Raw genomic sequence first — 26,519 nt, 5'->3', positions numbered from 1 at the left:
TGAATATTTCAGAATAATGTGTATTTCGATTGGGCATAGGTGCATTTCGTAGTTCAACCAGTGTTTGTAACATATTATGCGCCAGAAACCGGAAATAATAATGGATAAAGGAAGTATGAAAAAATCAATAAAAGGATACTAATTGATTTGTAAACAAATATCTTACTTGCAAATGTCTCACTGGGTCAGTGACCATAGTTTTATTGTAAGCCACACTGGCGCTAAATAGAGGTAGCGTTGTAGGGAGCTAAGCAATTGTTGCTGAGTCTTTTCCTGTTGCAATTCTTAAAATAAAAGTACTTATTCCATTCTTACAGAAGCTGAACCACCACCGAATGCTTCGTGTAACGAGTAATATGACAATAAAGTTCTTAATGACGTTTCGTTAAGCTATGGAATAAATCGAATATGATTAATGGTTTAAATTTTTTCTATTTATTAAAAGGCTATTTAGTTACCTTTTATCCACTTTTTCATTTCGCCGTTCTTTGAACTTTTGCTTCGAAATCTAATTTTTCTGCTGCAAGAATTTCATGTAAATTTGGTTGTTCTCTAGGCCTATAAGTAGGTTCATCATTAGTCATTGCTTCATCGTCTAAAAAGTAAAATAAAGTATTATGTGCTTTTATAGAAAGTTAGTGGAGAACATAATAAAATGATATAAGACCTGCATTGTGAGACATTGTTAGCATCGTTATCAGTGCTTGTGCTGTTGTTGCAAAGCTGCCTCAAAACATCATCTGCTTGTTCAAGCCATGTATAGTTGATATCTGAACTGTTCGCTGTCAACCTCAAATCCAGTTGATAATGTTGACAATTCTTCCATGAGATTTTTTAAACAGGCTATAAATTACAGCTGTTGTGTCATGATATCCAGTTGTCCTATTACCTTCTTTAGCTTCTCCTAAAATAAGAATATAAGAATAATTGATTAGAATAATATACCTGCTTGTTAATTAACTTAACGAAAAAAATACAAAAATACCTTCATCTCCAATATATTTAATGCTTCCACCAATTTCTCCTCTATCCATCTTCATTGTTAAAGGAGGACTTCCAAGATCGGGATCTTCACTATTAACTGGATCATCGTCCTAGTTTAATACTAGCTTATCTTCTTTCTTTTTACCACACTCAATAGCAAGTGTGCTCCAATCTATTCATTGCCATGAATCTACATAGAATGCAGAATAATGCTTATAAAAATAACAGATTGACATAAGTTTTGTGAGTGAGGATCTTGTTAACATTATTATGACTTCCTTCGACAGTAGTTTCTGTAATGCTTATATCCTAATCTATTATTCCAGTATTAATTTGAGAACCCTGTACCTTGATCTTACTGGGGACATTAAGAATGCCTGTTATTGAATATTAAAATAGATTAATAATATAAGAGTAACACATTATAACAGCAGCATTAAGTAGGAAAGATACAAATTCAAACTGTCCTCTCTATTAGCATCCATTACTTTATTAGGCAATTTTGATAAGAATTCAAATGCTAGAGCAGGATAACCAGCTTTGAAGAGGGTATGTGCAGTGGTAAAGTATAATTGTTGCACCAGTGGCATAATACTACCTTCCAACATTCACTATTTATCTGGCCTAAGCTTCTGTTTTCAATACCATAAGTAAAGTTAAAAATTACTACAGAATGACCCTCCCTTTTATCTTGTGTTGTTGAGGTTAATTTATTATCTGAGTAGCACTGAGTGCATATGTAAAGATACATAAAATTTGAAAACGTTTGGATTTGCTGAATCAATGTGAAAACAAAATATTAGTCAAGATATAATATAAAAAAAATTTTAGGAAAGTGATTTAAGAGATACACCGTTGCTTACCTATTCTGTCATAAGGCTTTTTAGATTCATCGTTGTATTGTAGATACATCATACCAATGTTGGTTAAAAACAGTGTATTCAGAGAAACAGAATGATTTTTTAAAATCCAAAGCACCGTACTATGCAGGGCAGATCTGTATGGGCCTTGGCATATCCTGATTTTCTCTTTCTTTCTCACATCCTAGTATTCCCTCGTACAACACTTTTCTTAAATTTAAAGATGCTATATTATCCTTGTAAAGCCTCATCAGCACCATTGCAACTTGTAGGTTATTTAACTTATTCACACAACTTCAATGGCATTTGTCAATGCCCCTGCTAATAAGGAAAATGTTTCTGCATACTCAAATCTTTGCTTCCCAAGCAAAGCAACGTTATTCTTTAAAGCTGTTTGTCTCCAGTGGTTCTTAGCAAAATTGTTAGCAAAGAATTCTGTCATTCTTTTGACTCTCTAATTCCTAAAAAGACCCCGAGTAAGATTTTTCTTCTTCATGCCTAAATGATAAATTGCTGTGTCCAATGGATCTTGCTTACGTTGGAAAGCTGCTTATGGCTATTTTTTCTATATATCTTCTAACAAATATGTTACTCCTAATCCACCATCCAACGTTTAGTTCCTTCTGCACAAATCATTTTGATTCATTCTTGAACTAAAATATATATATGTCATTAGGTCTGTTCTCGTTGGCCTACACTTTTAACACTTTCTACACTTTCCGTATTTCTGTCTTTGTCCATTGTATAAGTTGACACCCTAAAAAGTGCACAAAGTGTAAAAAGTGTAGGCAACGAGAACAGACCTATTATGTGTTATATGATATCTATCAACATTCAAGATGGCGGCCCAGCAATTTATCCCTTTATCCCCTCCATCTTGGCTTCACTTTCGCAAGCATATATAGTCACTCGCAGTCGCTCGTATTTTTAAGGAGCCCATATCTGATTCTTAACAGTGATTTATTTTTATGAACCAATTGCTTCGGCCACAAAATATTATATAATATATCGAAAACTTATTATAAATTTCGAAAATCTGTTAATTCTTTGATAAAGTAGATTCGGTCTTACGAAAGAATGAATGAACCTTTCTGCATCTCTAATATTCAAGCTACACTAAATGCATCAATTGCATATACTCCTTATATAGCTTTAACATTCCTGTTCGTTGTTAATAAGAAAAATTGAATCAAGAAGTATTATCCTTTCTCATTTCACTAATAGCGATAATGGAGCGTCTACTATTACCAGCTTCATGGGTGAGCAAGATCGCCTTTTATAAAAAGCAATCGCACAACTGCACTTGCGAACCGTCAAATTACTTTTCACCGATTTTCGATTATTTTAACATACTAAATAATCTTTATAACATTTTTAAATCATGCAGGTTTATAGCCCATAAAATTATGAAAATAACGATATAATAATCATAAAAGTTCGTGACGTCTATTTTTTTAACGAAAAAGGGTACTTGCACCGTAAAATTGAAACCTAACCGTTTTGGAAGTTTGAAAAGCATTTTTAAGATAGCTTAGAACATACATTTTCTTGTGACACAATAAATTGCAAAATTAACATTATAATATTTATAAGGGTTTGTGTCAATTTTTCTTGTAGTAACGAGGAAATGCTTCATGCATACCAATCCGGTGAATGCCCTAGGAAGGCAAAACTTCGAGAAGATCTTTATGAGGCTTCAATATTTTTGTCTTATATTTTTAATATTGCTCTTTTAAGGGTAAACACGAGATAGGTAGCATTTCCTCATTAATTAAAAAAGAAATAATAAGGGTGTCACGATCACTCATGAATATTATTACGCGCAGCTTTCACTATTTAATGGTGTAGAAGATAGTATGGTTGAAATAAATGAAATAAATTTTCTGTCATCCTGAAATTGGTGCCGAAATTTTGAGAATGTTACAAAACCTACTTTTCTTATGCAAGTTCCCTTCATTGTTTAAAAAAAGGACGTTAAGGTTGTCACGAACTTACAGCATTTTTTCCTTATTGTTGTTACTTTTAATAATAAAAAATGTATATTTAAATCGCCGCGCCGTGTGATAGGTATGGCATGGCAATATTCACACCGCGCGATACTCCACACCCCACACGCCGTGTAATGGCACCTTATTACTCTCTCCTTTGTTTTTTTTTTTTTTTTTTTTTTACATGGGAAAAATCCTCCTAGGACACCCTGGGATGGATATAACACCCCTCAAGTTAGTTCTAGGTTAGGCAACTTACGAACCAGCCCGACGGGTGTTCCACCTCAGGGTAGTGTTGGACTCACTATTTTTAAACAGTGCCTACCAACTAAAAAACCCATGCTATTTGCTTACAATAGCGATTGAACGTGGTTGACTCCTTGACGATGCTACAACTACGAGCCATTCCTCCTTCCATAATTATTCCAAGGTATCCATTATCCATGGAGTTTTAAATGAAATAAGAAGATTTATTAGTTGATACATTTTCATGTCTTCACACGTTTCACCGGGGTTGATGGAACGTTAACTCTTTATACTTGAGGTACGTAAAAGATGGTCGTTATGTCTACGAAATGAATAAAAAAAAATTAACGATAATAAGGAGGGGAATTAGAGATTTATCTTATTCAAGCGCGAGATTTAGGCAACTATTGCGTGGTGATAATTATTGGATTAGGTAAAGCGTGGTGAATGTTATGCATTATTTATTTAATGGGAAAACACTCCTATAATGCTATTGCTCAAGTTGCTTGATAACCTATGCCATTCATTGCAATAAAAAATGCTATCATTCATAAGTATCACACTTGTAAGATTCATTCATATTCACTGTCATTTATTGCCCGCACCTGTTGAACCAGAAACGAATGCATGGATATTTTGGCGATATTCATGATCCGATTTACGAATCTCTGGTCACAAGGGTGGCTAATGAAAAGTGAATCCCATTCGTATATTCCATGGCCCAAAATCCATTTCCCGATGGATTGTGAACCATTTAGCCTCCGGTACCTCCAGATACGAAGAGTAGGTACCATAGCGCGATGAGTCAACGCTATGAGGCCTAACCCCGCATATTACTGGATCGGAGCAACTGTGGAGGTGGAATATTTCATTCAGACACGCTACTCAATCGTTTCGAAATATCGAAGAGTTAGCTTTTTCACATTATACACAGCAATCAGTAATCAATGCATTTCAGGAGGAATTTCCGAAGAAACAAATTTTTATTGAGAAATTGGAAGGGCATTCACCGAAAATGTGAACTGAGTATTTAAAGAAATTTCTATTAAGATAGATTGAAAACAAATAAAAGGTTTATTAATGTGTCGGAATGACTTTAAAGATAGATAAATGTTTCAAAGGAACAGCGGAATTTTGAATAAAGCAATGAGGCCTAGGCTTGACAATTCATAAAGAAATAGGATGTTAACAAAGGAGAAATACGAAACATAAATGAACTGTAGACAGAAGGGTTGACTTACAGTTACTATCGTTCTGGCATGCGAACGGTTCGAAACTTAGCAGAATGGTTCGGATGTAAAAATAGTGAATCGGGGTAGGGTCTGTTCTTCGACATATATATATATATATATATATATATATATATATTTAAATTTATTACCTTTTTTGCAAAACGTCGAAAGAAGAAATTGAGAAAAGCATAAAAGCAATTCGGAGCGTCTAATATTATTAGTATATTGCAGTATCTTCTGATAACATTGGTTTTCGATTCAAAAATAAAGTACCATAATGGACTAAAAGAATAGAAGAAGACAGTCTTGCAAACCATTGCAATTAATTAATGTTTTTCTCGGAAAAGACAGTTAAATACTAATCCAAGTCATTTATGTACAATAATAATCCCACAGTTCATGTGTTTGTAAAATCAAGGGCGAGACAAGTTTTTCAAAACATTAATTTTTCGCTTTACCCATCTGTTGGCATACTTTTCTAGAAGCTGCTGACGCTTCTTCGTCATGTTTTAATTTTCTATTACGTTTATTACATTCCTTTTGTATCAAAATTACACATAATTTATGTAATAATTGTTCTTTCAATAATATTTCATGGTTCTTACAGATGAACCATTCGTCAAAAGAAAATTCTTCAAGAATGAATGTTTTCAAACGCAAATAGACAAATATGTCATGTAATGAAATTCTTCGGTTTATTATAATTATTCCAGCTTCTATAATATCATTCAACTTATTGCCACGTAATAAACAAGCCTTACAAGCAGGACATGCTTTCTTTTGAAAGTACCTCATAATTTGTGCTTTAATATCGTGTAATAGTTGATAGTCGTATACAGTAAGTGGTAGAACATTGTTCTCAAACCTTCTGCTACTGGGGCCTTCGTCATATGTGATATTAACTGTTGGATCATCGACACTGCTAGAAATTTTTAGACAATAAATAATGAGGATAAGCCTTCCTTTTAACGGACAAACAAATGATCATGCTTCAAATTGTTGTGGAAATACAGTTTGCTGAGAAGCTCATTGAGAATGAAAATAGTAATATTGATAAGAGGAGCAATAGATATAACCGCGTTAACGATTTATAACATTACATTCTTAATTGTAAATGTTTTAAAAGAGCACGTACATAGCGAAGGTCTGTACCAAACTTTCTTATCTAATTCACATAATACTAAAAATACATTGACGTGCAAATATTTCAGCTTCAACTAATTGTTATGAATAGTTTTCATAGAGAGAAAAAAGTTGTTCCGCAGGAATAGGACCAAAAGGAATATAATTTATTAATTTCTTCATTCTCTTCGAGCATTACTTATTTATAATGGTAAATCTTTCTACAGGAAATTTTGGATGCTACTTTATCTGAGGTTTAATTAATAAACATTCATGGATGATATGTGTATTGTTTTTTATAACTGCAACATTGAGAACTTTTGATTGTAATATAAATTGGCTTAGTATCCGATAAAAGTAAATTATGTTTTTACTATTAATTACTTATATATCATTACTTCCAAGTATGTATAAGCTTCGATTAATGGAAATTATAATTAAAAATTTTCTACGACTTTAATAGACGTCATGAGCAGTTAGCGTGTCACAACGTTTATTCTCTACATTTACATAATTTTAAGCGGAGTAAGTCTATATTGGGTAAACAGTCTAAAAAGAAGCACCAGTAATAGAGCCTTCTAGGTCAGGTGTAACCCTTTTGAATTTTTTTATAATTTGTTGTTTTAAATATAGTACATTATGCAAAACAAACAAATTCAAACATTAGAAACTTGTCGTTGCCCACCACTCTAACTTTTTCTTTAACCGTACCTGGATTTCGGTCAATTGTCTCGCGGTCGCCTTACAATGCGTCACGGGTACAAGAGTGACAGAGATATTTTAACAACGCTCTCGGAAACCAAGCTGAAATGTGCAGAAAATTCAGAGCCTTCTTCATTATAATATAATAAAATGTAAACTGTAAGGTACCACTAATATATAAATAATCGTCCGGTTATCCTCGTGATTGGGCATATTTTCACCTTAAAATTACGCTTAATCTATTGATATTACTTTTACAAATGTTTAATTAATATTATAAAAATTAAAATTTTTGATTGGGCATTGGATGACTGGTTTATAAGGGTGCTACAATTTCGATCGGTTCATTGCCATTGGATTATACCACGGGACTCCATGCTACAACTGCTACATAACATAACGAGACATGGAAAAGTGATATGTAATAGCTAATTAGGGACCTTTAAATTATATTATGACCGATTACATTTCCCAGAGTATACTTCGTAAAAACAATATTGTGGTATTTAAAGAAATGAAGAAATACAATTTTGTATACATTCGAAAGTATTGGTTTCAAAATTTTGGTTTAAAACATGGTGTAACTTCAATGATGTATAATATTTTAAAGACACATTCTTGAGGATGACGGAAGAGCATCTGAGCTAAATCCTAAATAAGAGAATAAAAGAATATTCAGAACCAATATACTGATTATTTACTAAGAATATTAGAGTACTGGACTTTTAGTCCCAGTTTGGCCTGAAGAATGTGTCTTTGAAATATTAAGCATCATTGCTGTAACACCGTGTATAGTCTCTAAATCCTTTTAGAAAAACTCGAGCATCATGTAGATGACAGAATTCTGAAAAATTCTTAATAATGTAGAAAGTTATTGTATTCTTCAATTCTTGTGTCTATAGCATATACTGTGATTCAATGTACTACATTGTTGTAATTAAACATTCAACAAATTTGTATAAATTGATAAAACAAGTTTATATTTACTTTTCTATTTCTTGCGATGTATCTAAACCAAGAATATCTCGCAAAGAATCATCTAAATCATCTTCATCGATATGTAATTGCGGATAATCTACCTGGATTTCATGTTCAACGCCAGCAGCAGGAATATCCTGTGCAAACTGGTCATTGAAAAAATCTCGCTTGCCTAACAAGTCATCGCAGCCTACTAATTGATCCATGCCATCTACTTCGCAATTAGTTCCATCGATTCTTAAATTTGAATATCTTGTGAGTAAAACGGTTCGCCACGCAAATTCAAAATGGGCAACGGTAAGATGGTTATTGTCGCCTTGCTCGCTTTTCAAAAGACCAAACAAATTTTCTAAAGGATCTTGATTTAAGTAACGAAGGTTCAATTCCTGAAAACCCAATCTTTGCAAATCTATCCATAAATCATGAAAAACGAATAAATTGCTTAGCAAGACTTTAGGTGTTGGCGTATTTACAGCACTTCCGTCATAATGATAAAATTTTAAAGTTTCTGCTTTTAATCTATAGCTTGTCCATTTACGAATATGATCGGACGTCGCAGAAATTGGAGCTCTGGTCGAATTAGATTTTTTATCATTACTACTACTACCAAGAATAGAGTCAAACATTTCGTCTATCTCGTCAAATATTTCTGCTGTAATTTTTGCCGTGAAATTGTTTTCAGGATCGTTACTCCACATTTCTCTTAAACTTTCTGCTATTGACTTGCTGACTATCTGAGCAGATTTATTTACCTTCATCTTACTCCTTGAGGAAGGAAATAAATGGTCTTCTGTTAATTTCGTCATATTACCCTGACAATATGTATAAAATAACTTTACAACATCAGACCAATACCCAATCTTCCCACCCCAGTGTATCGTATTGCCAGGATATTGAGATTTAATGTTAATACCCTGAGTAGAAGAAGGGTGCTCTTTCAACCATTTTTCATATCTCCCCCTTAAAGATGTGACAAAAGTTTTAATAATGTGTGGAACATCTGCAATTATATATATTTTATGGTCGTAATTTGGGATTGTAAAGAAATTCCCTGATTGATGAACGTTTGTCTTCCGCGCAAGGTTAGCTAAGGCCTTTCTGTTCGGACCTCCTTGATCGGATACAACAGCAACAATGGTTAAGCCCATATCTATTAAATCTTTTATGGTAATTAACAATAAAGTTTCCAGCTCTGCGCCACTCATAGCCGATTTTGAATAATAATACGACAGAGGCTGTTTCCTTGGGGTATTTATACTTTGAATCATAAATACGAGAACATGATCCACCAAATCACTTTTACCACTAATAAAGCCGGATACGGAGGCCATCCCCTCTGTGTAAATCAACCTTCTTTTCAAGCATGTCTCGTCCATTGTAAGTACAAAAACTTTATCTAAACTACTTAGCCTAGCTACATTCTCTTTAATAGCATTGTATAAAATATCATTTTTACCTGGTTTTATAGGAAAACGTTTAATTGTTCGAGAAATGGTCTTTCTATCGGGCAATATCATGGTATTACCTAAAAATGTGTAGCACTTATTACTACGACGCTGAATATCAACAGCTAGCATTTTCTCGCCTTCTCCGTAACGACGTCCATGAATGTTTCGATTTTGGTTATGAATGTTCATTGACACTATTTCTCGAAGAGCTTTAGAATTTATATTACCATAGGAAGGTTGGTCTTGCAATTTCTTTTTCAATTCTTCGCATTCCTTCATTTTGTCAAAATACTTTTGTTGCATTACACAAAAATCATTATACGAATTTCGTAATTTCGTTAGCAGTATTTTAGTTTTCGGAGAGGGTGGCGTATCTAACGAAATGCCCGCGTCTTGTGCCACCTTTTTTATTGTCAATCGTTCAGTTGAATCTATATAAATTGAAAGTAATTATTATTAATAACAGCAGAATTCTTCTTAAATAATACCAAACAAATAAAGCGAAATATAATTCACATACTTGAAGGTCGCCTCTTTCTCTTGGTATTCGTATTTTCAATCATATTACTCTCAACTTTCTGCAGAATACGGTTATTAATAATTTCATAAATGTATATGTCTCGAGAAGGTCGAGTTAAAATTAATAGTATGTGACGCATTTGCATTATTGAAATAAATGGAGATTATATTATGAAGTATCACTTCCTTTTTATTATATAAGATTAAAAATTAACGCCTGCGTTCATATTTACATATTAGTGAAAACCCATACAGCATCCACATGACTAAATGATATCTTTACTATGTATCACATGACAGTTACTATAGAAGCCTCTCGCGTTAAGGTCGAAATTTGGCACCATAATTTATGAATCATTCGACTATGAGCGCTAACGTGGAGATTAATTTAGAAAGCGCCAAGAAGGAAAGATTGTAAGAGTGACGGAAGCGAGTGTCGTGTGCTGACAAGGAAACAATTACTATTATATAAGTGATCAGGACAGGTTAATCGGGGATTTGGAGAACAAATTTTGAAAATTTGTATAAAAATTACGCGAAATTTTTTTTCAATAGACAAACTGAAATCGGGCGAGTGGCTTTGTTTGGCAGGGGCTTATAGCAAGTCACCAGGATGGTTATAAGCTAACAGGTCGGTTAATCTATACAGATTGGACTTTGGGCGATTTTTATGGAGTGTACAAACAGCGAACAAGAAAGTAAAGATAGATTAAGCAATTCGGAGTGTTTTATGACAGGAATTTTGGCTGATACTGAAGAAAATGACGTTAGGACTATTTTGAAACCAACGCATTGTAAAAGAAAGATAATAAGCGTCGATTTAAAATTTTAATTTTAATAATTGCTAGGTTTTAAGATGGCTTAATGTATGTTTTTCCAAATTATATTGTCGAGAAAAGCCACGGCTCTTTCAGCCGTGTCTATAGAATATTTGTACCTTTAGAATTTGTAATGTTGATTTTTCTTTATTATAAAAAGTAATTTGTAGTTTTCAGTATTTTGTTTTAAAAGACTACATCCCTTGGAAAAATGAAGCGTTAAAAACGATTAGTTTGTAAGTGCTGTATGTGTATGAGAATAAATAAAAATATAATACGCATGCATGTATACCTCCGATGCAAAGGTACACAGTGATATAAAAAACCATTTGTTAATTACCTCAGGATATGTAATAACCGGCTCGTGATTGTCATTCAAATTATAATTTATGAATGATGTGGAAGGTTCATTATGCAAAATTCGACTTGCACACAAAGGAGCTTCGTCAGTATTTACAGGTGTATTTACAAGTGGTATCTCAGCAGCTTTAAGAATGCGCAAAGAAATTGTTTACTTGAAATAGTTAAATAGAAATAACGTAAAGATTAAGAGAAGGCAAAGACAGGACAAAATTGTATTATTAATGTTCGCGTTCAGTTATTTGACATAAGTTTGTACAGTCAATTTAATTTTCTGTTCATCCGAAATGAGCTATTACGATAAATTTATTTAACATTTGATGTACAAAGCGATAAAAAAATTGTATGATTCAGCAGATTTAATTACGTCAGTAAACCAATTGAATATTAATGTTACATTCGCGACTATCATACTTCTTGTTTACCCTAATGAGTTTACATTATTAACGTTTTCAAAATTATCTAGTTACCTTCATTAACAACATTTGAATTAATTGTTATGAACTCTGCTACTTGTTCGTCACTTAAAGATTGTGCCCCGTGTACAATCGGATATGCTGTGCTCACAAGTCGTTTTCCAGCTTGCGTACATTTATAATCAGTAACATTAAAGTGACAGCTGCAAACAAAGCGGCTTCTTGAAAGGAAACTGATGGGTAAGCAAATTAGGTCTTCATTGCCAACAATTTGTATCCATCTTTTGCATCTGTTTTTAAAAATTTAGTAATCATAATGAATTTTTTTAAAGTACAAACACTAATATTGCATGCAGAAAACAATTAAATATTGACAAAGTGACTAATATTATAGTGTCATTGATTAAAATTTCTAAAAAAACTATATATACTAAAATCTTAGTTAACTCTATTCTGTGAACTCTGCATGTGCTGCTTGAAGTTAGTCTCTTTTCATGCTTTAACCACTATCTCTCTCAGCCCTGGAGGAACAGACTTTTCTATTTCATTGCGTATTCTTATTTCTAAATATTATTAAAACCGCATTATTATTTTTTCAAATTTCTTTCAGAACTTTATGTGACCTATTAATTTAAAATTGTACGTATATAGGTCTATAATATGCACGTACACTCTGGGAAATTGAATCGTTCCGAAATGTCAAACGAAATTAAATAGGCCTAAGTTAGCTGGTGGACAAGATTTTTCCTCGTTGCACAGCTTACCTGCTACACCACTGAGTCCCAAGCAATAAACAGAGGGCAATAAACCGACCGAAAATGACTAACCCTTATATACCTGCACTCGAATGATCAATCAAAAATTCTAATTTTAATATTATTAATTAAACATTCTTAAAACTGGTATCAAAACATTGCTTTTATTTTTAAGATGAGAATGAGCCCAAACACGAGGCTAATCGTACGATTATTTCTGTATTAGGTGTATCCTATATATATATATATATATAATTCATATTTTATTAAATTCTAATGAAACTCTGTTTTATTTTGTATTTGTGTTACTTAGTAAATTAAAATATATATAAAACAAAATAGCAGAAAGGATCGACTAACAATTATCGGAGTTAATACGATGTCAATGAAAATAGGAATTTTTCAACCTTCAAGAAAGGGCGAAATATAAATTATGTACAAAAATATTATTAAATAATGGATAAACATTTATTTCATTTAAATATATATGTAATTAAAAGATATGCGTAAATACTTTAAAGTCCTATCTAAATTTCTCAAAAAAAAAGTTTTATTAGATTTAATTAATTCGAGAACTGCAAGATAAATCTAATACAGAAATAATCGTCCAATTAGCCTCGTGTTTAGGCTCATTCTCATCTTAAAAATAAAAGCAATGTATTGATAACAGTTTTAAAAATGTTTAATTAATAATATTAAAATTAGAATTTTTGATTGATCATTCGAGTGTAGGTATATAAGGGTTAGTCATTTTCGGTCGGTTTATTGCCCTCTGTTTATTGCTTGGGATTCGGTGGTATAGCAGGTAAGCTATGCAACGAGGAAAAATCTTGTCCATCAGCTAACTTAGGCCTATTTAATTTCGTTTGACATTTCGGAACGATTCAATTTCCCAGAGTGTATATGCGTAACGAGCAGGCATGCTATGTCGCTCAAAGCTACAGCTGCATGCAATTTCAATTTGAAATATATAGTAAACTACTGAATGCAATTAAAAAATAATAGAAGGGTTTACGAAAGGTCTTGAGATATGGTACAGGAATGTGTGATATAGGCTAGCGATGTCCATTTAAAAAGGAAAAAAAAGGAATAACTACATTTAGATCTTTCTATAATTCAAATAATTAATGGCAAAAAATAAAAAGAAAGTCACATTAAAGGGACACATTTAGAACTGTGAACATAGAGATAACGTTTTCAATTGATGGAATCATTGAACAGATTTTTTCACAAAAACCTATATTATGGCTTCCCCTCTGTACACAGGGACTGTCAAATAAAGTGATCTAGTGTCCGAAAGCGAAAGAGTCGCGATGAAAATCAATAGGCGTATCATTGATTGATGATACATAAAGAAGTGAACAAGCGGCTCGTTACGTTTCTTCTTCACTAATACAGCTTCGCGGAATAAGCAACATGTTTTTATCAATGTAATAATCGGTGAAATTAGAGTAAGAGAAAGATAGTGTGCAATTATTTCTCTCTCTTTCTTTCCCTCCCTCTCTCTTATTCACATGTACATACAGAAACCTTCAAATATTAACTGTGTTATATTCAACAAAGGTAAAAATAAACCTACTACTGTGTGTATATGTTTGAAATTCAAAAAAAGGCTAGAAAAAAGAGTACCCTAATTCCTTTTCACTCTGAGTCCATCAATTGTTAGAATAGCAATTGAAAATATTTCATTGCGTGTGGAAGTAGGAATGATAGAGGGAAGAACAAGTTAGTTATGCATTTCTCTGTCTATCATTAATGAATCGTGCGCCAATATCCGCCATTAGGAATTATACGCTTTGAAAAGCTGGATAATTTTTTCTACATAATTTTAGGTCATGCTATATATATATATATATATTAATCCCCTAACCTTTGAAGATCACGTGGAAAACGGAAGAAAGTGCAATTCTCTTTTCCCTGCTTATGACCGCATAATGTAATACAGCACACTGATCGAGTCATGCTGTCCAAATTTCTGAAGTAATTGGTTGATAAATGATAAGAATCCTTTCCTGTGTTAGCCTGTTCAGTTGAAAAATCCTGTATTTAATAATTCTGAAATTATTCTAGAAGTGTAGCCTAATAGTATTGAAAAAATTAATAAAAACCAATTTGTAAACACTTTATGACGCATGTTTATTACATATTAAGGCGATTCATAATAAAATGAATGAAGCAATTCCATCCACAGAAAATTTCATGTATCATAGCATCTTATTAATTTTAATAGTCTCATTGGCTCTTGATAATAAATATATTATTCTCAGCAAAAGCCTGTAGGGATGATGAGTTTCAAAGGTTTTTGTTTTTACTGATAGATATGTAATGAATTTTCAATCGGATAAACACGTGAACAGAGAAAATGACAAGCAATTTGCAATTTTAATTCCAGTACCGAATAACGAGGATGTAATTAGAATTTTGTGGACACTTGTTTTAAAAAAACTATTTCTAACATATACTAAAAACTCATTTCATACTACAAGTTCTGTTCCCTCTATACCCATACAGGACCAAATGACTTAAAGATATCTTTTAAACATAATTTAGTCAATTGGATGACTAAAATAAGATTATAAGAGAACTTTTAGTCAAGTGTGCTGTAGAGGTATTATTAATGGGATATATCACCAAAATAAACCAAATAAATCTGATAAGTTTAACCAGTTAAAATGAAAAGTTTTACCAACTTAATTTGCACTACAAGGATATCAGCTATACTATACTACCAAAATATTTTTACAAGTTTGTCCAGAATATAAAATAGCTCTTTCAGTAAATATATGAACAATGTATAAGATAAAATATGTTACTGCATTCGAATAAAAATTCTGAGTTATTCCACAAGTTCACTATATGTGGGTAATTGCAATGGGTATGAAATGTCCTTTCGTAATAAGAATGCCTTTGGCACCACAAGTTCTGTCAACTGTATTATGTCATTGGGAGAATACGCATGTTTCACCAAAAAGATTTGACAAGTTGAAAATGCTAATATGATACTTTTACCAATTTAATTTACTTTTTAAAAATATCAGATATATATTAGTAAAAATTCTGTAAAAGTTGGACTCCAATATAATACATTACTTTGTGCAAATGTATGAACAATGTATAAGATAAAAATAAATGTTACTTCATTCGAATAAAAATTCTGAGTTATTCCACAAGTTCACTATATGTGGGTAATTGCAATGGGTATGAAATGTCCTTTCGTAATAAGAATGCCTTTGGCACCACAAGTTCTGGCCACTATATTATGTCATTGGGAGAATACGCATGTTTCACCAAAAAGATTTGACAAGTTTAAAATGCTAATATGATACTTTTACCAATTTAATTTACTTTTTAAAAATATCAGATATATATTAGTAAAAATTCTGTAAAAGTTGGACTCCAATATAATACATTACTTTGTGCAAATGTATGAACAATGTATAAGATAAAAATAAATGTTACTTCATTCGAATAAAAATTCTGAGTTATTCCACAAGTTCACTATATGTGGGTAATTGCAATGGGTATGAAATATCCTTTCGTAATAAGAATGCCTTTGGCACCACAAGTTCTGGCCACTATATTATGTCATTGGGAGAATACGCATGTTTCACCAAAAAGATTTGACAAGTTTAAAATGCTAATATGATACTTTTACCAATTTAATTTACTTTTTAAAAATATCAGATATATATTAGTAAAAATTCTGTAAAAGTTGGACTCCAATATAATACATTACTTTGTGCAAATGTATGAACAATGTATAAGATAAAAATAAATGTTACTTCATTCGAATAAAAATTCTGAGTTATTCCACAAGTTCACTATATGTGGGTAATTGCAATGGGTATGAAATATCCTTTCGTAATAAGAATGCCTTTGGCACCACAAGTTCTGGCCACTATATTATGTCATTGGGAGAATACGCATGTTTCACCAAAAAGATTTGACAAGTTTAAAATGCTAATATGATACTTTTACCAATTTAATTTACTTTTTAAAAATATCAGATATATATTAGTAAAAATTCTGTAAAAGTTGGACTCCAATATAATACATTACTTTGTGCAAATGTATGAACAATGTATAAGATAAAAATAAATGTTACTTCATTCGAATAAAAATTCTGAGTTATTCCACAAGTTCACTATATGTGGGTAATTGCAATGGGTATGAAATATCCTTTCGTAATAAGAATGCCTTTGGCACCACAAGTTCTGGCCACTATATTATGTCATTGGGAGAATACGCATGTTTCACCAAAAAGATTTGACAAGTTTAAAATGCTAATATGATACTTTTACCAATTTAATTTACTTTTTAAAAATATCAGATATATATTAGTAAAAATTCTGTAAAAGTTGGACTCCAATATAATACATTACTTTGTGCAAATGTATGAACAATGTATAAGATAAAAATAAATGTTACTTCATTCGAATAAAAATTCTGAGTTATTCCACAAGTTCACTATATGTGGGTAATTGCAATGGGTATGAAATATCCTTTCGTAATAAGAATGCCTTTGGCACCACAAGTTCTGGCCACTATATTATGTCATTGGGAGAATACGCATGTTTCACCAAAAAGATTTGACAAGTTTAAAATGCTAATATGATACTTTTACCAATTTAATTTACTTTTTAAAAATATCAGATATATATTAGTAAAAATTCTGTAAAAGTTGGACTCCAATATAATACATTACTTTGTGCAAATGTATGAACAATGTATAAGATAAAAATAAATGTTACTTCATTCGAATAAAAATTCTGAGTTATTCCACAAGTTCACTATATGTGGGTAATTGCAATGGGTATGAAATATCCTTTCGTAATAAGAATGCCTTTGGCACCACAAGTTCTGGCCACTATATTATGTCATTGGGAGAATACGCATGTTTCACCAAAAAGATTTGACAAGTTTAAAATGCTAATATGATACTTTTACCAATTTAATTTACTTTTTAAAAATATCAGATATATATTAGTAAAAATTCTGTAAAAGTTGGACTCCAATATAATACATTACTTTGTGCAAATGTATGAACAATGTATAAGATAAAAATAAATGTTACTTCATTCGAATAAAAATTCTGAGTTATTCCACAAGTTCACTATATGTGGGTAATTGCAATGGGTATGAAATATCCTTTCGTAATAAGAATGCCTTTGGCACCACAAGTTCTGGCCACTATATTATGTCATTGGGAGAATACGCATGTTTCACCAAAAAGATTTGACAAGTTTAAAATGCTAATATGATACTTTTACCAATTTAATTTACTTTTTAAAAATATCAGATATATATTAGTAAAAATTCTGTAAAAGTTGGACTCCAATATAATACATTACTTTGTGCAAATGTATGAACAATGTATAAGATAAAAATAAATGTTACTTCATTCGAATAAAAATTCTGAGTTATTCCACAAGTTCACTATATGTGGGTAATTGCAATGGGTATGAAATGTCCTTTCGTAATAAGAATGCCTTTGGCACCACAAGTTCTGGCCACTATATTATGTCATTGGGAGAATACGCATGTTTCACCAAAAAGATTTGACAAGTTGAAAATACTAATATGATACTTTTACCAATTTAATTTACTTTTTAAAAATATCAGGTATATATTAGTAAAAATTCTGTAAAAGTTGGACTCCAATATAATACATTACTTTGTGCAAATGTATGAACAATGTATAAGATAAAAATAAATGTTACTTCATTCGAATAAAAATTCTGAGTTATTCCACAAGTTCACTATATGTGGGTAATTGCAATGGGTATGAAATGTCCTTTCGTAATAAGAATGCCTTTGGCACCACAAGTTCTGTCAACTGTATTATGTCATTGGGAGAATACGCATGTTTCACCAAAAAGATTTGACAAGTTGAAAATACTAATATGAAACTTTTACCAATTTAATTGCCTTTTTAAAAATATCAGGTATATATTAGTAAAAATTCTGTAAAAGTTGGACTCCAATATAATACATTACTTTGTGCAAATGTATGAACAATATATAAGATAAAAATAAATGTTACTGCATTCGAATAAAAATTCTGACTTAACCAATATTTAAATAGAAAGAATATAAAATTTCTGACCTTCTTTTACCAATCAATTGAATATTTTTAATATTCCTCCTGGCTGCTGAACGAAAACTGGTGATGGCAATAAATAACTTCTTCACAGAATATAACTTAACTGGAACAAACTGTAGTCGTTACACAGATTTCCCGCCAATTTCGTACACTTCCACAAATTTTCAAATTTCTAAGGTAAACTTAATCTGATGTAAACATCAGCAAATCAGGCAGTATGCTGTCGGTCCAGTAGAACGATTAAAACATTTAGAGCCATCAAAATCTGTATGCTTGCGCCATCTGCTATAAATCGAACAAACTATAGTAAGCAAAACGCACTTTACTCTGTAACCAATTTTAAAGATATACTATCACGCCACCTATGAAGTGCTGCCAATTATCAGCCTTAATATTAGTTAAATTCTTAGGTTGGCTAAAGATTGCCTTCGAGCTCTGAGGGACAGATAAGAAAGGGTGGGGGTAGCTGAGTGTCCTACCCCTGACCAGGGGTAGGACACTCAGCTACCCCCACCCTTTCTTATTTGTCACCCTAGGCTCGAAGGCAATCTTTAGCCAACATAAAATCCTGAGCAATATAATTGGCAGCACTGCGTAGATGGCGTTATTGCGCTTCTTTAGAATTTGATGCCCATTTGAATAATATTTTTGTTTACTCTTGCTTTTTCAGGCATCCTTTGATATATTTTTTTACTATAGTATCAAATCATTAAATAATTTGATTAACCCCTATTTGATTAATTCTTATTAATTACGATCAATTTAGGTAAAGTTTTAAAATAATCTATCAGTCTTATCGGACCCAGTCTTCTAATTATTTATATATATACATTAAAAATTAATGTTACAGAAAATTTAAACAATTATATTAAATGTAAAAAAATCAAATAGAATACATTTTTTAAATTTATAACAATTTATGAGAAAAAATATTTTAGTTCTTATATTTATCATTTATTGGCTAGCAGCTATATATAATTTTTGCTATATGTTTGACGTTCAACACGCAAAATTAGTGAAAATATCGCCGTCGAAGGGTGAAAAATAGACAAAAATTAACTTGCAGGGAGAGTGGGGCAAAATGATCCCCCTTAGAAAAAATCCTTCCCAGTGACGCTATTATCGATTTTAACATAGCAAAAACTTTATGTAACGAAGATCACATATTCCTTTATATTTCTACGTGGTTGCGACAATTAAATTGTTAAAGATGTTTTATAGTAATCAATTTAAAGTAAATCTTACAAGAGGATCATTTTACCCTCATCCGTGGGGTAAAATGATCCCATGCCGAATAATATAAAATAATGAATTTATATTTATAGATACGGTAGACAAAAGCTATAATACTTTCTATAAAAAAGTAGAAAAGCATATTTTAGTGCTAACATTCTGAATTTTATGAAAAGAAAACGCGTTATTCAAGTATAATCGCTTAAAGCGTAAAAAGCGTGAAAAAAGTACACTGGATCCAATCTTCGCTCAATAAGTTTCGTTTTTAAACTGTTTGTTGTATGAAAAATACATTCGTTGTCATCATCGTTATTACTTTTTGAGCACCGGCTGCTTCTTACAAATGAATCCACTATAGCTCAAATTTATAAACGAAACTTAAGCTTAGCACGGTCTTAGCTAAGATCAATTTTCTCACTTTAACCTTCAATACAGTGCTAAGCTGAGATTTGAGCTTAGTTTGGTTTATAAATTCGAGCTTATGGGATCGTTTTGCCCAAAATGCGCTGCGCATCTTTCATCGAATCTTAAAATTTTACCATAGCCGATTTTAAATTAATTTTAAGAGGAAATAAAAGTTCATACTTATTATGATTTATCCAATTTTGCGATTTGAAAAGTATCCCCACATTTATTTCCTATATGATTCAAAAATCGCTTATCTTACAGAAAAATGATGAAAAACACATAAATCCCGCTAACAATTTTTTACGTATTAAAAATAGACATTACAATATTTTATTATTGTGTATTTAGAAGTTTATATTTTAATATTGATTAATGTTTAAACGAATAGTATTAATAGTTTCCATAAAACCCTCAGGGATCATTTTACCCCGAGTGATCATTTTACCCCACTCTCCCCTAAATATTTCGAAAGCTAACGGAAAAGCATAATACCAATTCGAAGTATAAAATAAATATTTCAGGCACAATATAGCGTCAGGAAGTACTTACCATCTTCGAGTCAATATACAGGGTGTATCAGCAATGATGCTTTTAATTTTAATCATATATTCTTGAGCATAAACTAAGTCGAAAAGGCCTGTACTATAAGGTCCGGAAAAGCATCATTGCTAAGATAAATCAATTTTAAACCGATAAATCAGGGATTTGATTCAACGGAAAAATTACTTTCATTTCACTTTCGTTGACAGTTCCCCTTCAAAAAAAAGAAATTTGTACTTCTCCGCCGATCCGTATTGTCGTACACGCATATATACATACGCACGCAACTACGCCGATTATTAATATTATCTCCTAATGTTTTACATTCCTGATCCTGATGCTGATGAAATTCATTTTCTGCCTATTTTTGAACTGATCCTCGATAGCACCCATTTGGTTGAAAAATCTGGAGAATAATACGGCGTTAATCGTAGATTAATTTTCAAGTCGCTTTATCTTTTCGGTGGCGTGGCATATGAACTGCTCTAAGGTAGTCAAAACATAAGTATTTTATCATAAAAGCTATTATAAGAAATTGTATGTTTTTCTGTTTTTGGAGGTCTCAATGTTTTATCAGATAGAACAGTTTGCTGCATCATTGGAAGATCAAAATTACTCGAAAACGGATTCTCAAGTAAGGCCATAGTCCACAAGAAATTTCAATCTAAGAGAGTGGAGAACTTGAGAGATCCCTTTAAGAATTAATTAGCCATTTTTTCATTTTATGAAGGGATAAGCCACAAAATTAAAAATAATTTTTTCTTTATGTCGTAGATTGTCCATAGTTTTTGCCTTTTTGCATAGTGTCTGCCTAAATGGACTAACCAGTAAAATTAGCCAATTGCTAGGTCAGATTCTAGTTTATAGTGACTATAAGTTGATATGGTCACCAAAAAGAAATATTTTACAATTCACCAAGCAAATCGTAATAAAGTGAAGAGAAAAAAGCTTTTACTAATTTATCTTTGAAATCTTTTCGTACCTAAGAGCATGCAAAGACTGAATAATAATCTACAGCAATAACAAAAAATTATTTTTAATTTTTTGGCTTGTCCCTTCAGGAAATGAAAAAAGGCTTATTTATTCTTAAAGTGATCCCTAAACCTCTCCATTTAGATTGAAATTTCCAGAGAAGACTATGGCCTTACTTGAAAATCTATTTCCGAGCCATTTTGATCTTCCAATGATGCACACAGCAAACTGCTCTATCTGATAAAACTGTAAGATTTTTAAAAAGAGAAAAAAACAAAATTTCTTATAATAGCTTTTTTAATATAATACTTATTTGTTGACTACCTTAGAACAGTTCATATGTCTGTCACCGCAAAGATAAAACGCCTTGAAATTAATCCACAAATAACGCCGTATTATTCTTTAGACTTTTCACTTATGTAAATGGATGCTGTCGAGGATCCTTTTAAAAATAGGCAGAAAACGAATTTCATCAACAACAGGATCAGAAATGTAGGACATTAGGAGGTAATATTAATAATCGGCGTAGTTGCTTGCGTGTGTGTATACGGATCGGCAGAGAAGTACAAACTTCTTTTGTTTTTTAAAGGGGAACTGTCAACGAAAGTGAAATAAAAGTAATTTTTCCGTTGAATCAAATCCCTAATTTATCGGTTTAAAATTGATTTATCTCAGCAACGATGCTTTTCTAGACCTTATGGTATAGGACTTTTCGTCTTAGTTTAGTTCCAAGAATACGTTGTTAAAATTAAATGCATCATTGCTGATACACCCTGTATAATATACTAATGATTGAAAGGATGCATCGAGTGGCAAAAATGTATTTCGAACAAATTTTCTATAAATGGAGGAATATAAATTTTCATAAGAACCAAATTACCTCTGCTTTTAATCTACTTAAAGTACGTAAAGGCATATTTTTCCGATTTAAAAAAAAAGTTGAATATAAATAATTATTTTGTATTCCTATCAATAATTACAAAAAAGGGAGCCTATATTGCACTTTGGCAGAATTCACTGATTGGTTTTTTGTTAGAAAGAAACAAACGTTCTTAGAATTGTATATAAAAGATTATTTTTACAAAACTTTAATAGTAAAACGAAGACATATTTGAAATTTGACTTAGTCGCGCTATTACAATTATTCCAAGGAATCTTCTAAAATTTTAAGAATATCTACTTCTTTCTAGAGTAAAATTGCTCAGTGAATTCTTTCAAAGTGCGATAAAGTTTCTGTTCGATCTTTACATGGTAACAGATCGAATCCCGGCTTTTTTTCAGGTAATCGATATTAGTGGCGTAGTAACCGATAACAAATCATTGGCAAGTTTGGTTTTTGTTACACTACAAGAGTCAATTCCCTGAAACATATGCCGAAAGCAGACATCTTCTTGGTAATAGCCCTTCAATCAAGACGAGCCCGAGCACCTTAACCCGATTGAAAAGACGCATTACCTAACGATAATTGAAATATCGAAGTAATAAGCGAGCTCGGTTCCCCTTGAAGCTTTAAACTTTTGATCATACCACAGCGCGGTTTTTTGTAAAGTTATAAGGCCCGGTCTTAAACGAATGGGAATGAAACAGCAGAGCCCGGCTGCTTGTTAGAAATATAAGGCCCAGTTCTAAACGAACACGAGTGATTCAGCACAACCTGGCTGCTCGCAAAAGACATAAGGCCCGATTCTAAACGAATACGAATGGTTCGACAGCTCGGCTGTTTGGAAAAACGACGTGACTCGTGTTAAACGATATTATGTACGAAATGTGGAATGATTCGCCAATTGAATGCGAAAGTGCATAACAAACATTATAACCGGCATACGGCTTAATTCATTGTACGATCGTATATCATTTGTAATCGTGATTAGTTTAAAAGGTGTATAAAACAATAAAAAGAGTTTTTTGTGCTTTCGGACTTTTTTTTTAATTTGTATACATTTTATTTATTTAAAAACTAAGCAGTTCCTTCATGCGGAGTTGCCCCTCAAGCATAGCCTTCTATGCTATTGAACAGTCTCTATTTTTTTAAATTATAGATGGGTAATAAAATACATATAATTACACAGAACAACAAAATTAGGGGTTTTAAAAGTTGTTTAAGACTTCAAAGTATAATTTTATGTAAATTTTCTCGCTGAATCCAAATTTGGTTCTAAAAGTATTACATCGTCTGCACTTTTCAAGATATTAAAATTTTCAAATGTAAAAAAAATGTGTTTGGGTATTTTGATTAATCTACAATGTTACCAGCATTAATTATGCTGCGCAACTCTATATTTTTCCAAATAGTACTAGATCAAACGTTTAAAAAAATATTGTGTTCATAGCAATGTCTGTTTTACATACTTAGATATATCAATCAAAATTGCTATGATATAAACACGATTCTTAATGCCAATGCGACTATGGAACAATTTTAGGATCTTTTGTTATGCTTAAAATGAAGAAGAAAGTATCATATATCTTTTAATTACAAATCATCACCCTATAAAAAATATATTTTCTTCTTATTTTGACGTAAACAAAAAAACCGAAGATTGTTCCATGATTATATTGGCCTTAAAAATTGTTTTTTATCTGAGAATTTAAAAAAAAAATGAAAAATGATGTTCACTTTGAAAAACTAAAAATTTTACTTTGATTCGATGCAAAATAAATAGATAATAGGGAAAATTTTATTTCATATTTTTTTAAAATAAAATTCAATTCAAGATGTGGAAAATGGCATGCAGAACATTGATATATCATACTTCTTCTTTTAAATATAAACATTTAAAACCTCGGAATCGTTAAAGCGTTGTATTTTCAACAATTCACAAGTTTTTTTAGGATTAATGAAAAATTCTACAAATTTACACGGAAGTTTATATCAAAAAGTTCTAGACAGTAAACAATTTTCAAGAATATAAAAAGTAGTTTGTTTCGGAGCTCCGTGATTTGATGAGGAGAATGCCCCATGTTTCAATTAGAACGTTTAATCGGAGTAATAAAATTATAGGACAACCTTTAAAATATTGTATATAATCTTTTATTGTAATCATTTAAATAAATTTATGATATGTAGAATAGTTAGTTGCAATTTATTTAAACGATTTTCGGTTCTTATAATATTTTGGTATTCAATTTTCATTAAAGCTGGCTGCTTTCACCATATTATCGCATCAAACTAAAAGCATTGGATTTTTAATTATTTTGTTACTTTAATTATATTTTTTACTGTTCATTGTAGATACCATTTTGTCTCAAATAATTTCATTCATTACGTTTAATACAATTAAATTAAACGAAATTTGGTAATATTCCTATAGTGAATTATGCTATAGTCAAGTAACAAGATGTCGTCCTTTCTACCCTAACGTGACCATATTTTTCACCCAACGCATCAAGCACTGCTACCAACTTAAATACTGTATTTTCCTCAATTTTAACTTTTTTTAGTTGGCTAAGAATTGCCTTCGGTACAAATATTTCGAGCCTTCGAGGCTTGAGTGTCCAGCCCCTGGTGCTCACAGTGGCGTTCAGTGGCGTTCGCCGTTCACTCACGTTCACCACTGGTGTTCGTTTACCTAGTATCTTCGGTATTTTTATATTCACCGTTTTCATAGTGTTAATTACCTCAGATTAATCATTATGATAACAAATTTACTACAACAAATTCAACAATACCCAATGTTTATTAAACAATGCTGCCAGCGCACCAGCTGCTCTATTCGTTATTCAGTCAACTCAGTGATTAACGGGAAGGTCTACACCGACATTACAGAGCGGTTCCACCTCAAATCTTAGTTTTCAAATAACAGCGTTGTTTATGGACCGATTTTCAAATTTGCGGTAGTTTTGTATCCGGTAAAATAGCAGCTTTGGGATAAAATAAAGAAATATTGAAAAATAAAAATATATGAAGACTAATTAATAGATATTAAAATTTAATTAAACAATAATTTAAAGATTTCGCTGTTTTATCCCAAAGGCGTTACTTTGCTGATTCCAAAATGCCCGCAAAATCGAAAATCGGTTCACAAATAACGCTGTAGTTTGAAAACTAGTAATTTATATTAAAATTTGTCCAAAGACGCGTAATGTCGGTAAAACAGAACATTTTTTCCAATATTATTTTTACCCAAAAGAGGGCACTGAAAATTCACAATTTTGTAAAGAAACGCATTCAAAACAAAATACGGCTTCCTAGAATTATTATTACATACACTATTTAAGAATGCTGAAACTGATGCTTCACAAGGAGAGCGATGCCTCGTTCATTACACATTGAGCTAAAACCACAACAAAGACGCTCGGACTAATAATTTAGATGCAAAAAGTGGATGAATCTATCAGAGCGACGTTTGGAAAAGGATAAACGTACTGATTTCTGCTTCCTATTTTTCTAGCAAAAAAACTCAAATACATTCAACGATATAAGAAAATATAATGATAAAGATCAAAGTATAGAATCTCTTGTATAGATATTAACCTATAACAATTTTTACGAGTTTTCAATGCTCAACTGAAGACAGAAAGAGTACACCGCATGCCATATTAAGTCTGCCCTTCTGCAGTCAACGCTCTTTTGGATTAAAACATTTTTTGCAGCAAAACTATTAGTCCAATCGAGATCACCTTTATTTTAGCTGAAAGTATGGTTATCTGGGAACCTCTCATATTTTTTCCATATTTTTCTCATCAAAAATGAGCCGGTACTATCGAAATTAGAGCAACGTTTTTTTTGCTCCACCCCGCTTTCCCCTCCTACAAGCGTATACGGACAGCGTGAAGTTGAGCTTCTTGGCTATTGCGCGGTATGAGGTAAGGGGAATGCTCCGTTCGCTACCGGG

At 31.8% G+C, this 26,519-nt stretch overlaps 1 long non-coding RNA gene across 1 annotated transcript; it reads right to left on the bottom strand.

Moving 5' to 3' along the window:
- Window positions 1-6: 6 nt before the first annotated feature.
- On the bottom strand, window positions 7-2,713 carry LOC136779347 (uncharacterized). The gene is made up of 6 exons (XR_010823575.1): window positions 2,382-2,713; window positions 1,848-2,305; window positions 986-1,759; window positions 668-904; window positions 459-595; window positions 7-390 (listed from the first exon to the last, which is right to left on the bottom strand). It is a non-coding gene; the product is annotated as an uncharacterized lncRNA (long non-coding RNA).
- Window positions 2,714-26,519: the final 23,806 nt, after the last annotated feature.

This window comes from Prorops nasuta, unplaced genomic scaffold (assembly GCF_024137725.1).
Source record: "Prorops nasuta isolate Cenicafe-Biocafe unplaced genomic scaffold, Cenicafe_Pnas_1.2 PNAS00016, whole genome shotgun sequence".
Taxonomy (NCBI): domain Eukaryota; kingdom Metazoa; phylum Arthropoda; class Insecta; order Hymenoptera; family Bethylidae; genus Prorops; species Prorops nasuta.
This window is presented reverse-complemented; position numbering and strand designations above follow the sequence as displayed.